The sequence below is a fragment of the Callithrix jacchus genome, chromosome 5 (genome assembly GCF_049354715.1).
Source record: "Callithrix jacchus isolate 240 chromosome 5, calJac240_pri, whole genome shotgun sequence".
In the NCBI taxonomy this organism is placed as follows: Eukaryota; Metazoa; Chordata; class Mammalia; order Primates; family Cebidae; genus Callithrix; species Callithrix jacchus.
The window spans coordinates 90,980,347-90,993,020 of NC_133506.1; the positions used below are offsets into that span (position 1 = coordinate 90,980,347).

Here is a 12,674-nt window from a genome sequence, read left to right on the forward strand (position 1 = left end):
GAGGAGAATCATAAGGGATATTTTTGCCTTTTGTTCAGGCTTGTGGGGCAAAGAGATGAGTTAGGGTAAAATATGCACTTGAAGGCTCTGAGGTTTGCTCAAAGCACTTCATTTATAGTTAAAAAACAAAGTTGACATTAAAGCATCCTTGAGCTGGAAGGGACCCTTTTCTTTGGGTATAAATTTTTTTTTTCTTTTTCCTTTTTTTTTTTTTTTTTTAAAGACTTGCTCTTTTGCCCAGGATGATGGAGTACAGTGGCATGACCTTGGCTCACTGCAACTTCTGCTTCCGCGTTTTAAACTATTCTCATGCTTCAGCCTCCCAAGTAGCTGGGATTACAGGTGCATACCACCATACCCAGCTGATTTCTGTATTTTTTTTTTTTGAGACGGAGTTTCACTCTTGTTGCTCAGGTTGGAGTGCAATGGGGCAATTTCGGCTCACTGTAACCTCCGTCTCCCAGGTTTAAGCAATTCTCCTGCCTCAGCTTCCTGAGTAGTTGGGATTACAGGTATGTGCTACCATGCCCAGCTAATTTCTGTATTTTTAGTAGAGACAGGGTTTCTCCATGTTGGTCAGGCTGGTCTCAAACTCCCAATCTCAGGTGATCCACCCGAGTCAGCCTCCCAAAGTGCTGGGATTACAGGTGTGAGCCACTGTGCCTGGCCAATTTTGTATTTTTAGTAGACATGGGTTTTTGCCACATTGACTAGGCTGGTCTCAAACTCCTGACCTCAGGTGATCCACCCACCTCAGCCTCCCAAAGTTTTGGGATTACAGGCATGAGCCACTTTGCCCAGCCAATTTTTGTATTTTTAGTAGAGAGGTGGTTTCACGATGTTGGCCAGGCTGGTCTCAATCTCCTGACTTCAGGTGATCTGCCCGCCTCGGCCTCCACGTGAGCCACTGCACCCAGCCAGGTACAGATATTTCTGGAGTAGGCTGGAGAGACTGGAGTTTGCTTTGTTTATAGAAATATGTTCCACCCCAATCATGAGAATTTCATGATTGTAGACACTTGCCTGTGCCAATAATTTCAAAATCTAAAACTGGTGGGGTTTTTGCAAGTTTTGCAAAATATTTTGCAAATCTGTCTCTGAGTCCCTTTGAATGGTTTAGGCTGAGACAGTGGGACTGAGGTCTGAGACCTGTAGTCACTCCCAGGACATGACTCCCTGAGCTCTCAAATGGTTCTTTTGTGTACAAACAGGAGACCGAGATATTCACTAAAGCAATGAGAATGTTTTAGTGTCTCTGAGTGTGGACCCGAGCACCGTGATCAAACAAACTGCTCGGCCTATTAAAAACACACTGAAAGCAACACATTTTTGTTTAGTAACATACGAGAGGGCAGGTTGCCAAGTACTTGGATATAATGTGGAATCCATAAAAATCCATCCTGCTCTTCGTCACTTTCTTCATACTGGATTAACCCTACAGCATCAGAAATGCCACAAAAGCATTACATACTCTGTACTGGGAATTCTCCTTCTCAGCGACTTTTTGTAAAAATCACAAATCAGTTTTCAGTTTTAGTTTTCTCTTCTGTATGTAACTGGCCCATAGGTAGAAGGTGAGAGAAACCTCATTGAATTTTTCTACTGAAGAGATACCTGCTGGAGACAAAGATTAAAGTTAAATTAACTAGAACAGAAAATGCCTAAGGGCTATTTTCTTCCTTCAAAGTGAAATTTGACTTGTAATTAAAACACACTTTGTTTTGTAAGAAGAAAGACGCTAAGGGATACTTTTTTTTTTTTTTTGAGATGGAGGCTCGCTCTGGTTGGAGTGCAGTGGCGGGATTTTAGCTCACTGCATCCTCCGCTTCCTGGGTTCAAGCGATTTTCTTGCCTCAGCCTCCTGAATGGCTGGGACTGCAGGCATGCACCACTACTATCGGCTAATTTTTGTATTTTTAGTAGAGATGGGGTTTCACCATATTGGTCAGGCTGGTCTTGAACTCCTGACTTCCTGATCCACCTGCCTCGGCCTCCCAAAGTGCTGAGATTACAGATGTGAGCCACTGTGCCCAGCCACTTTTTTTTTTTTTAAAACCTGGTTCTTAGTCAAAATCTTCATCATTCACTCTTTTTCCTTCCCTCCCCTTTTTGTTTTTGTCTTGCTCTTTCGCCCAGGCTGCAGTGCAGTGGTACAATCTTGGCTCACTGCAATCTCCGCCTCTTGGGTTCAAGCAAGTCTCCTGCCTCAGCCTACTGAGTAGCTAGGATTACAGGCACGTGCCACCATGCCCGGCTAATTTTAAAAATATTTTTAGTAGAGACAGGGTTTCACCATATTGGCCAGGCTGGTCTCAAACTCATGACCTTGTGATCCACCTGCCTTGGCCTCCCAAAGTGCTGGGATTACAGGTGTGAGCCACCGCACCCGGCCTCTTCTTTCCTTTTTTTCTCTCTCCCAGTTGAAACATGGAATATAAACGGCAGGAAGAAAACAAGTGGGTATTTTAACATTCCATTTTAAAACTGTTGAAGTAATAAGAGGTAATCTTCGGTAGACTTACCCTATCCAAGTCGCAGTTTGAGAAGCCTGTGATCCCTCAATCCCTGGGAAGGCCATTCCCTATTTCACAGGCAAAGAAACTGCAGCAGAGAAAGGCTGAGGTCAGACAGGTCAGATGATAGAGTGTGACTCAGGGTTTGCGCTTCACTTTCAGGCAAGGGGACTCCAAGAACATACGTGGTCTCTAGCCCTGTCTTCAGAGGGCCGCCTTCTGTCTTCAGGCTCCTTTTTTCTCTTCTGCGGTTCTGAGGCCTTTGTTTCCTTCCTGCTCTGCTGACTCAGGACCCCAGGAAGCCTGGCTTCCTGTCATGGACTGTTTGAGGAAGGCCTGCAGGGCTACAGAGTCAGCAGACGATGCACCGTGGGAGAGGATGCAGCGGCCAGAGGGCCAGGGCAGAGGCTGAGCCACGCAGGCGGGTGTGCATATAAACACACACACACACACACACATTCACATACACACACAAATATAAACATGCACACACTCATACATCACATTCACTCACATTCACACAACACATACACGTTCACACACAGATGTAAACACACTCCACACACACATCCATATACATTCACTCACGCACTCACATTCACACCTACGTTCACACACAACACATACACGGTCACACACATAAACACACTCAAACACACTCCTACACACATTCACACCCATTCCCACACGTCACACACACATGCACGTTCACATAACACAAAGATGTAAACGCACACACACTCATCCAGTCACACACACATACATTCACACTCGCATTCACACCTACATTCACACACACATGCACATTCACACACAATACATACACATTAACACACAGATGTAAACACACTCATCCACACATATGCATGTTTGCACACACTCATACATCTTCACAGAGATGTAAACATTTACACACACTCATCCACACACAAACACATGCTCACACATACATGCAAACATTGACACACTCATGCTCTCTCGGACACATTCACACACACGCTCACTCACATGTACACACATACACACACACAGAGCACATCTGACTAGGAGAGAGAAAGAAAAGTGGTGGATTGAAAGTGTACTGAGAAGCCAGAAGCAGCCACTTGATACGTCTGGGGAGGCCAGAAACGCTGCAAACTTCTTACTTCCTTTGAGAAAGGGTCCTGATTTCATTAGGAAGGAGACAAATATAGAGCAGCTTCTTTGTTAAACATACCCACTGTGTTTCACATTTTTATTTTTAAAATTTTATTTTATTTTTTTGAGATGGAGTGTTGCTGTCGCCCAGGCTGGAGTGCAGTGGCACGATCTTGGCTCACTGCAACCTCTGCCGCCCAGGTTCAAGCGATTCTCCTGCCTCAGCCTCCCGAGTAGCTGGGAATACAGGCGTGTGCCACCATGCCCATTCAGTTTTTGTATTTTTAGTAGAAACGGGGTCTCACCATCTTGGCCAGGCAGGTCTTGTACTCCTGACCTCAAATAATCCACCTGCCTCAGTCTCCCAATGTGTTGGGATTACAGGCGTGAGCCACCACACCTGGCCTTCCTTTAGCCTTTCCTTATTGTGAAATATGACATACTACAGAAAAGTGTATGAAACAGAGATACCTCATTACTTTATCACACAGCAAAGAGCCATGTCACAAAACATCAGGTCAAGAAATGTACCATCGGACCCTCACTCGGACCCTCACTCATGCTTCCTATCTCCTTTTGGAGGCAACCACGGTCCTAAATTTTACGGCAGTTGTCTCCTTGCTAAGCATGTGTCTGTCAATGCTGTAGTTAAGTTTGTTAGCCCTTTTTTTTTGAGATGGGGTCTCGTTCTGTTGTCCAGGCTGGAGTGCAGTGGAACAATCTCAGATCACTGCAGCCTCCACCTCCCGGGTTCAAGCAATTCTCCTCCATCAGCCTCCTAAGTAGCTGGAATTACAGGTGTGTATTCCACCAAAAAATACTCTGCTAATTTTGGTATTTTTTAGTAGAGATGGGGTTTTGCTATGTTGGCCATGCTGGGCTTGAACCCCTGGCCTCAAGTGATCTGACTGTCTAGGCCTCTCAAAGTGCTGGGATTACAGGCAGGAGCCACCACTCCTTGCCTGCTGTGGGGTAATTCATGGTATGAATGTGGAGGTTTGCTTATTCCACTGCTGAAGTACATCTGGGTCTGCCTCCAACTTTTGTCTACTACGATTCATACTGCTATGAACACCCATATTCTAATACAAATACTCATGTCTTTTGAGACACAAGTTCACATAATTCCTGGAGTGAAATTGCTGGGTTATAGAGGATATTCAACATCAACAGATACTGGCAAACAGTTTTCCAAAGTGGTTATACCAATTTTTTTTTTTTTTTTTTTTTTTTCAGAGTCTCGCTCAGTTGCTCAGGCTAGAGTGCAGTGGTGCAATCTCGGCTCATTGCAATCTCCGCCTCCCAGGTTCAAGCAATTCTCTAGCCTCAGCCCCTCCAGTAACTGGGATTATAGGCACACACCACCATGCCTGCCTATTTTTTTTTTTTAGTAGAGATGGGTTTCGCTATGTTGGCCAGGCTGGTGTTGAACTCCTGAACTCAGGAGATCTGCCTGCCTCGGTCGTCCAAAGTGCTGGGATTACACGTGTGAGCCATGCACCTGGCCGGTTATACCAGTTTAAACTGACTCAGCTGTATTTCGGATTCCATTGCTCTACATCCTTACCACTTCTCTGTATTGTCAGCCTTTTAAATTTTAGCCCTTCTGCTGGGTTGTGCTGCTATCTCATGATTTTAATTTGTATTTGTATTTGCTTATGAGTGAGGTTGAGCACTTTCCAACACCCTTATTGGTCATTTGGATAACTTTTCTGCTGAATTACCTGTTGATGGCATTTATCTGGTTTTTTTTCTTTATTGATATGTTACAATCCTTTATATATTCCAGATCTAAACCCTTTGTTATACGTGCTGTAAATATCCTTTTCCACTTGTGACATGAAGTTGTACTCTTTTAATAATGTTTTGTAGTGTACAGAATTTCTTAATTTCAATGTAGTCAAATTAATTTTTTTCTTCTTTTTGGTTATTGATTTTTGTGTCCTGTTTAATAATTCTTTCCTAGGTCACAAAGATATTTTAATATTATCTTCTAATTCTGTGGTACTCAATATGGTAGCCATTTGTGGCTATTTAAACAGAAATGAATTTAAATGAAACAAAAATTTTAAAATCCCTCAGTTGCCTGTATTAAAGCACATATCATCAAATACTTTCATTTGCTCTTGGTTTGTACTGTTTGAGGAGCTTTGTTGTTTTTTCTTACACATTTAAATCTATGACCCATCTGGAATTAATTGTTCTTTGTGGAGGTCAGGTTTCTTTCTTTCCGGTGTTTTGGAGACAAGGTCTCACTCTGTTGCCCAGGTTGGAGTTCAGAGGTATGATCTCTGCTCACTGCAACCTCTGCTTCCCGGGTTTAAGCAATACTCGTGCCTTAGCCTCTGCTGTAGCTGGGACCACAGGCATGCACCACTACACCTGGCTAATTTTTTGTATTTTTAGTAGACATGGGGTTTCACCAAAAATTAGCTGGGCATGGTGGCACGCTCCTGTAATCTTAGCTATTTGGGAAGCTGAGGCATGAGAATCACTTGAACCTGGGAGGCAGAGGCTGCAGTGAGGCCAGACCACACTACTGCACTCCAGCCTGGGCAACAGAGTGAAACTCTGTCTCCAAACAAACAAAACAAAACAAAACAAAAGATTTACCATGGGCTTAATTTTATTGGGCCTCTCAAAGAATTAACTTTTGCCTATGTTTTCATTTCTTTGCACTTTCTTTGTGCTTAATTTTCTAATTTCTCAACAAGAGGACTTTACTCTTATTTCATTCTCTCTTATTTTCTAATATTGGCATTAAAAATACTTTAATTAAAAACTTGCCATTGCTGCTGGGCGCAGTGGCTCACGCCTGTAATCCCAGCACTTTGGGAGGCTGAGGCAGGTGGATCACAAGGTCAAGAGATCGAGACCATCCTGGTCAACATGGTGAAACCTTGTCTCTACTAAAAATGCAAAAATTTGCTGGGCGTGGTGGTGTGTGCCTGTAGTCCCAGCTACTCGGGAGGCTGAGGCAGGAGAATTGCTTGAACCCAGGAGGCAGAGGTTGCGGTGAGCCGAGATCGCACCACTGCACTCCAGCCTGGGTAACAAGAGCGAAACCCCGTCACAAAACAAAACAAAAAAAACCCTTGCCATTGAAGTATGGCTTTAGCTGCATCTCAATTTTGAGGATGTAATATTTTTATGAACTATCAGTTTAAAATACTTTGATTCCCATTGCGATTTTTTTTTTAATCCGTGAGTTATTTACAAGTACATATATAGTTTTGGAACATGTAGATATTTCCTACTTAATTTTTAAAATTCTTTTTTTTGGCTTCATTGTGTCACTGTCTGAGAATGTACTCTGAATGATTTACATCACTGGAAATTTGTTGGAACTTGCTATATTGCCTAGCGTTTCATAAACATTCCATATATACTTGAAAAGAATCTGGGATCTGCAGTTGTGAGTGCACTATTCTAGATCTGTCCATTTGGTTAAAGTTTGCTTACCCAGTTGCTCAGATCTATTGCTTACTAATTTTGTATATGCTTCTTTTAACAGTTACTGATAGACATAACTTCCACTATAATTGTAGATTTGGCTCCTTGCAATTCGGACCATTTTTTGCTTTATATATTTTGAAGCTATGTGTATCAGTGACACACAAACTTAGAACTGTTATATCTTCTTGGTGAACTGAGAATATTAACGTTATCCAGTGTCTTTCTTTATTTCTAGTAATGCTGTTTGCCCTAAAGCCTACTTTATTTTGGTCAGTCTTTGAATGGTTTGTCTTTGAATTTTTTTTTTTTTTTTGGAGACACACACACATAAAATGGAGTCTCGCTCTGTTTCCCTGGCTGGGGTGCAGTGGCATGATCTTGGCTCACTGCAACCTCTACCTCCCAGGTTCAAGGGATTCTTCTGCCTCAGCCTCCTGAGTAGCTAGGATTACAGGTGCACACCACCACTCCTGGCTAATTTTTTTTTTGTATTTTGTATTTTTAGTAGAGATGGGGTTTCACTATGTTGGCCAGGCTGGTTTTGAACTCCTAATGCCAGATGATCTGCCCACCTTGGCCTCCCAAAGTTTTGGGATTACAGGCTTGAGCCACCGTACTCAGTCTCAATTTTTTAATTTTGTAAATTGTGGTAAAATATGTATAATAAAAAATTTCCCGCTGGGTGCAGTGGCTCACGCTTTGGGAGGCCGAGGTGGTCGGATCACGATGTCAGGAGATCAAGACCCTCCTGGTCAACATGGTGAAACCCCATCTCTACTAAAAATACAAAACATTAGCTGGGCTTGGTGGCATGTGCCTGTAATCCTAGCTACTCGGTAGGCTGAGTCAGGAGAATCACTTGAACCTGGGAGGTGGAGGTTGCAGTGAGCTGAGATTGTGCCACTGCACTTTAGCCGGGGTGACAAAGCAAGACTCCGTCTCAGAAAAAAAAAAAAAAATTCCCATCTTAACAGTTTTTAAGTATACAGGTCAGTAAAGTACATTTGACCTGTTTTGCAACTGATCTCTGAACGCTTTTCATCTTGCAAACTTAAAACTACGCACATTAAATAACAACTTCCCACTCTCTCCTACTCCAGCCCTGGGTATAAATTTATATAAATTTAATTTTCTCCATGTTGGTCAGGCTGGTCAAACTCCCAACCTCAGGTGATCCACTTGCCTCCCAAATTGCTGAGATTACAGGCGTGAGCCACCATGCCTGGCCAACATTTTATTTTTTTAAATTGCATTTTAGGTTTTAGGGTACATGTGAAGAACATGCAAGATTGTTGCATAGGTACACACATGGTAGTGTGATTTGCTGCCTTCCTCCCCATCACCTATATCTGGCATTTCTCCCCATGCAAAATTTCCAATCTTGTATCTTACCTCCTTGGGCACTATAGCTTCCTGAGTAGTTGGGACTATAGGCACATGCCACCATACCTGGTTAATTTTTTTTTAATTAAAAATTTTTTTTTTTTGCAGAGATGGGGTTTCTCTGTTACCCAGGCTGGAGTGCAGAGGCACAATCTTGGCTCACTGCAACCTCTGCCTCCCGGATTTTTTTTTTTTTTTTTTTTTTTTGCTGAAATTTACAATCTTGTACCTTACCTCCTTGGGCACTGTGGCTTCCTGAGTAGTTGGGACTGTAGGCACATGCCACCACACCTAGCCTTTTTTTTTTTTTTTTTGAAGCGGAGTTTCGCTCGTTACCCAGGCTGGAGTGCAATGGCGCGATCTCGGCTCACGGCAACCTCCGCCTCCTGGGTTCAGGCAATTCTCCTGCCTCAGCCTCCTGAGTGGCTGGGATTACAGGCACGCGCCACCGTGCCCAGCTAATTTTTTTGTATTTTTAGTAGAGACAGGGTTTCACCATGTTGACCAGGATGGTCTCGATCTCCCGACCTTGTGATCCACCCGCCTCGGCCTCCCAAAGTGCTGGGATTACAGCCGTGAGCCACCGCGGCCGGCCTCATTTTTTTTGTTTTTAAATTTTTTTTTGTAGAGACAGGGTCTCACTGTGTTACCCAGGCTGATCTTGAATTCCTGGGCTCAAGCGATCCTCCTGCCTTGGTGTCCCAAAGTGCTGGGATTATAGGCATGGCCCTATGTAAAGGGCCACATAGTAAACATTTTAAGCCTTGAAAACAATATGTCTTTTCTGTTAAGTAATGTTCTGTTTCTCTTTCTCTGTGCCTGGCCATGTTTTTACATATTTAAAAAGTTGGGGGCAGGCTGTGGTGGCTCATGCCTGTAATCTCAGTACTTTGGGAGGCCACGATGGGTGAATCACTTGAGGTCAGGAGTTCAAGATTAGCCTGAACTTGGTGAAACCCCGTCCCTACTAACAATACAAAAAATTAGCTGGGTGTGGTGGTGCATGCTTGTAATTCATTACTTGGGAGGCTGAGGGAGGAGAATAGCTTGAACCCAGGAGGCAGAAGCTGCAGTGAGCCGAGATTGCACCACTGCACTCCAGCCTGAGCAACCGAGCTAGACTCCATCTGAAAAAAAAAGTTGGGGGAAAAAAACCCAAAAGATAGTAACAAAAGAGAGACAGAGAAAGAGAAACAGAACATTACTGAACAGAGAATACGTATTGTTCTCAAGTCTTAAAATGTTTACTATGTGGCCCTTTACATAGTTTGCTGATACTTGCTCAACTGATCTGTTAAAAGCAAATGTCCCTAGGGCAAAAGGACCCCAAATGTCAGAATCACCTTCCTTTTCTGTCTACTCTTGGTAGTTTTTCACTCTTTTTACCCAGCTGTGTTCAAGCAGATGTCTTCAAAATGTGTCTATTTTGTTTTCACTGTCCTCAATGGCGGGGTTAGCTTGCATTATCCCGTCCGCCATCACTTCTTTTCTGTATCTCAAGTAGAAACCAAGTGGGCCTAAAAGTAGAAGACGAGGCTGGGCGCGGTGGCTCACGCCTGTAATCCCACCACTTTGGAAAGCTGAGGTAGGTGGATCACGAGGTCAGGAGTTTGAGAAGAGCCTGGCCAACATGGTGAAACCCCATCTCTACTAAAAATACAAAAAAAAAAAAATTAGTTGGGCGTGGTGGTGGATGCCTGTAATCCCAGCTACTTGGGAGGCTGAGGCAGGAGAATCGCTTAAACCTGGAAGGCAGAGGTTGCAGTGAGCCGAGATTGCTCTACTGCACTCCAGCCTGGGTGACAGAGCAAGACTCTTGTCTCAGAAAAAAAAAAAGGGGGGGGAATTAAAAGTAGAAGAGGAATGTTAGAGTCCAAGGATTTAACATTTTGTTTTATATATATTAATTATATAATTTATATATAACATATATTTATAATATATATATTTATATATAATATATAATATATTGATATATTTTGAGACAGAGTTTCACTTGTTTCCTAGGCTGAAATGCAATGGCAGTGCAGGTGTTTTGGCCAAGCCAGTTTCTGAGTGTTCATTCAGAGTCCAATTTCTGCTCTATGTCCATTGGCAAGAATCACATGGCCCAGCCAAATGCCAGGGCACATCTGGCAAATGTAGTTCCCAGCAGCAAACAGGAGTATTTGGTAACTGGCAAGCTGACTCTGTCACATGAGGAGAGACAGATAAGAAACTGAATCAACTACATATGTTCAAAGGCAATAAATGCTTCGGAGAAAAGAAGTAAAGCATGAGAAGAAATATGGAATTTGTGTGTGTGTTGAAGAATACTGTAATTTTAAACAGAATGGTGAGAGGGACTTACTGGCGTGAGCAAAGCAGAGTGAGCCATGCAGATCCTCAAAAAAGAATGCATTACAGCTGAAGCAGGGCAGAGCAGGCAGAGAGGTAGGAGATGAGGTCAGAGAGATGAGAAGAGGCCGACTGTGTAGGACTCTAGTTTTTCCTCTGAACGAGATGAATAGAAGCCAGAAGATTGTATTGAGAGGTGTGATGCGATTTGCTTTGCAGTTTATCAGGCCCAGTTACCTTGAGAAGAGACTGGATGTGGGCGAACGGTGGACTGGACCAGAGTGGAAACATGGAGGTGGTAAGAAGTGATCAGATATGGATACATTATAGATGGATTTGCAGATGGATTGAAGGTGGAATTTGAGAGAAAGGAGGGATTGTAACCTGGCCAATTTTAAGGATGTGGTTGCCAGTGATGGAGCTGGGGAAGACCACGATGGAGCATTATTTGTGTGGGGAGCTGAAGAATTTAGTTCTTGGTGTGGGTGAAGTGGCTTATGCCTGTAATCCCAGCACTTTGGGAGGCCAAGGCAGGCAGATCACGAGGTCAGGAGTTCAAGACCAGCCTGACCAACATGGTGAAACCCATCTCTACTAAAAATATGAAATTTAGCCGGGTGTGTTGGCGGGCGCCTGTAGTCCGTTACTCAGGGGGCTGAGGCAGGAGAATTGCTTGAACCTGGGAGGGAGAGGTTGCAGTGAGTCGAGATCGTGCCACTGCACTCCAGCCTGGGTGACAGAGCAAGACTTCATCTCAAAAAAAAAAAAAAAGAATTAAGTTCTTCACATGCTGACTTTGAGATGTCTAAAATATGTCCAAGTGGAGATGCCAAGATGTTGATAAGAGTCTGAAGCTCAGGGCAAGGCTCTGGATTTGAGCTCTAGGTTGGGGACTCCTTCCTCAGGGTAAACATGGTATTTAAAACCTTGAGACTGAAACAAATGATCAGGTAGTAAAGGTGAAGAACAAAGACCCAAGAATTGAGCTTTGAGACTCTCCAAGCAGCAGAAAATGAAGGCATTGTGGCCGGGGGCAGTGGCTTACGCTTGTTATCCCAGTACTTTGGTGGGTAGATCACTTGAGGCCAGGAGTTTGAGATCAGCCTGGTCAACATGGTGAAATCCTGTCTCTACTAAAAATTCAAAAATTATCTGGGCATGGAGGTGCCAGCTACTTGGTAGGCTGAGACAGGAGAATCCCTTGAACCCAGGAAACAGAGGTTGCAGTGAGCCAAGATTGGGCTGCTGCACTCCAGCCTGGGCAACAGGGCGAGACACGGTCTCAAAAAAAAAAAAAAAAAAGGCCGGGTGTGGCGGCCCATGCCTGTTATCCCAGCACTTTGGGAGTCTGAGGTGGGTGGATCATGAAGTTAGGAGTTCAAGACCAGCCTGGCCAAGATGGTGAAACCCTGTCTCTACTAAAATTACAAAAAATTAGCCGGGCGTGGTGGTGGGTGCCCATTATCCCAGCTACTCAGGAGGCTGAGAAAGGAGAATTGCTTGAACTCAGGAGGTGGAGGTTGCAGTGAGCCGAGATCACACCATTGCACTCCAGCCTGGGCAACAGAGCAAGACTCCGTCTTAAAAAAAAAAAAAAAAAAGCCATGGCTAGTGGGGAGTAGAGGAGAAATAAGAAAATGAGGGAAGGAAGAGGGATGTGATGCAGAGGGATTAGTTGGGGCCGTGCGTGTTCATCAGATCTGAATCAGCATTGAGCCAAGTCAACGGTGGCCAAGGGACCTGTTTTCCCCACAGCACTGTTCCCATCTGCCTGCCTCTAACTGTGTGTGGTCAGGGTGGACTGAAGAGACGTAAGGCAAGGCTCTCAGCATCTTGCTCCATGCTCTA

At 43.9% G+C, this 12,674-nt stretch overlaps 1 long non-coding RNA gene across 1 annotated transcript; it reads right to left on the reverse strand.

The window, feature by feature from the left end:
* Positions 1-1,476: 1,476 nt before the first annotated feature.
* LOC103793363 (uncharacterized) lies at positions 1,477-2,836 on the reverse strand. Its single transcript, XR_013535670.1, has 3 exons — positions 2,699-2,836; positions 2,523-2,601; positions 1,477-1,614 (listed from the first exon to the last, which is right to left on the reverse strand). It is a non-coding gene; the product is annotated as an uncharacterized LOC103793363 (long non-coding RNA).
* Between the last annotated feature and the right edge of the window lie 9,838 nt (positions 2,837-12,674).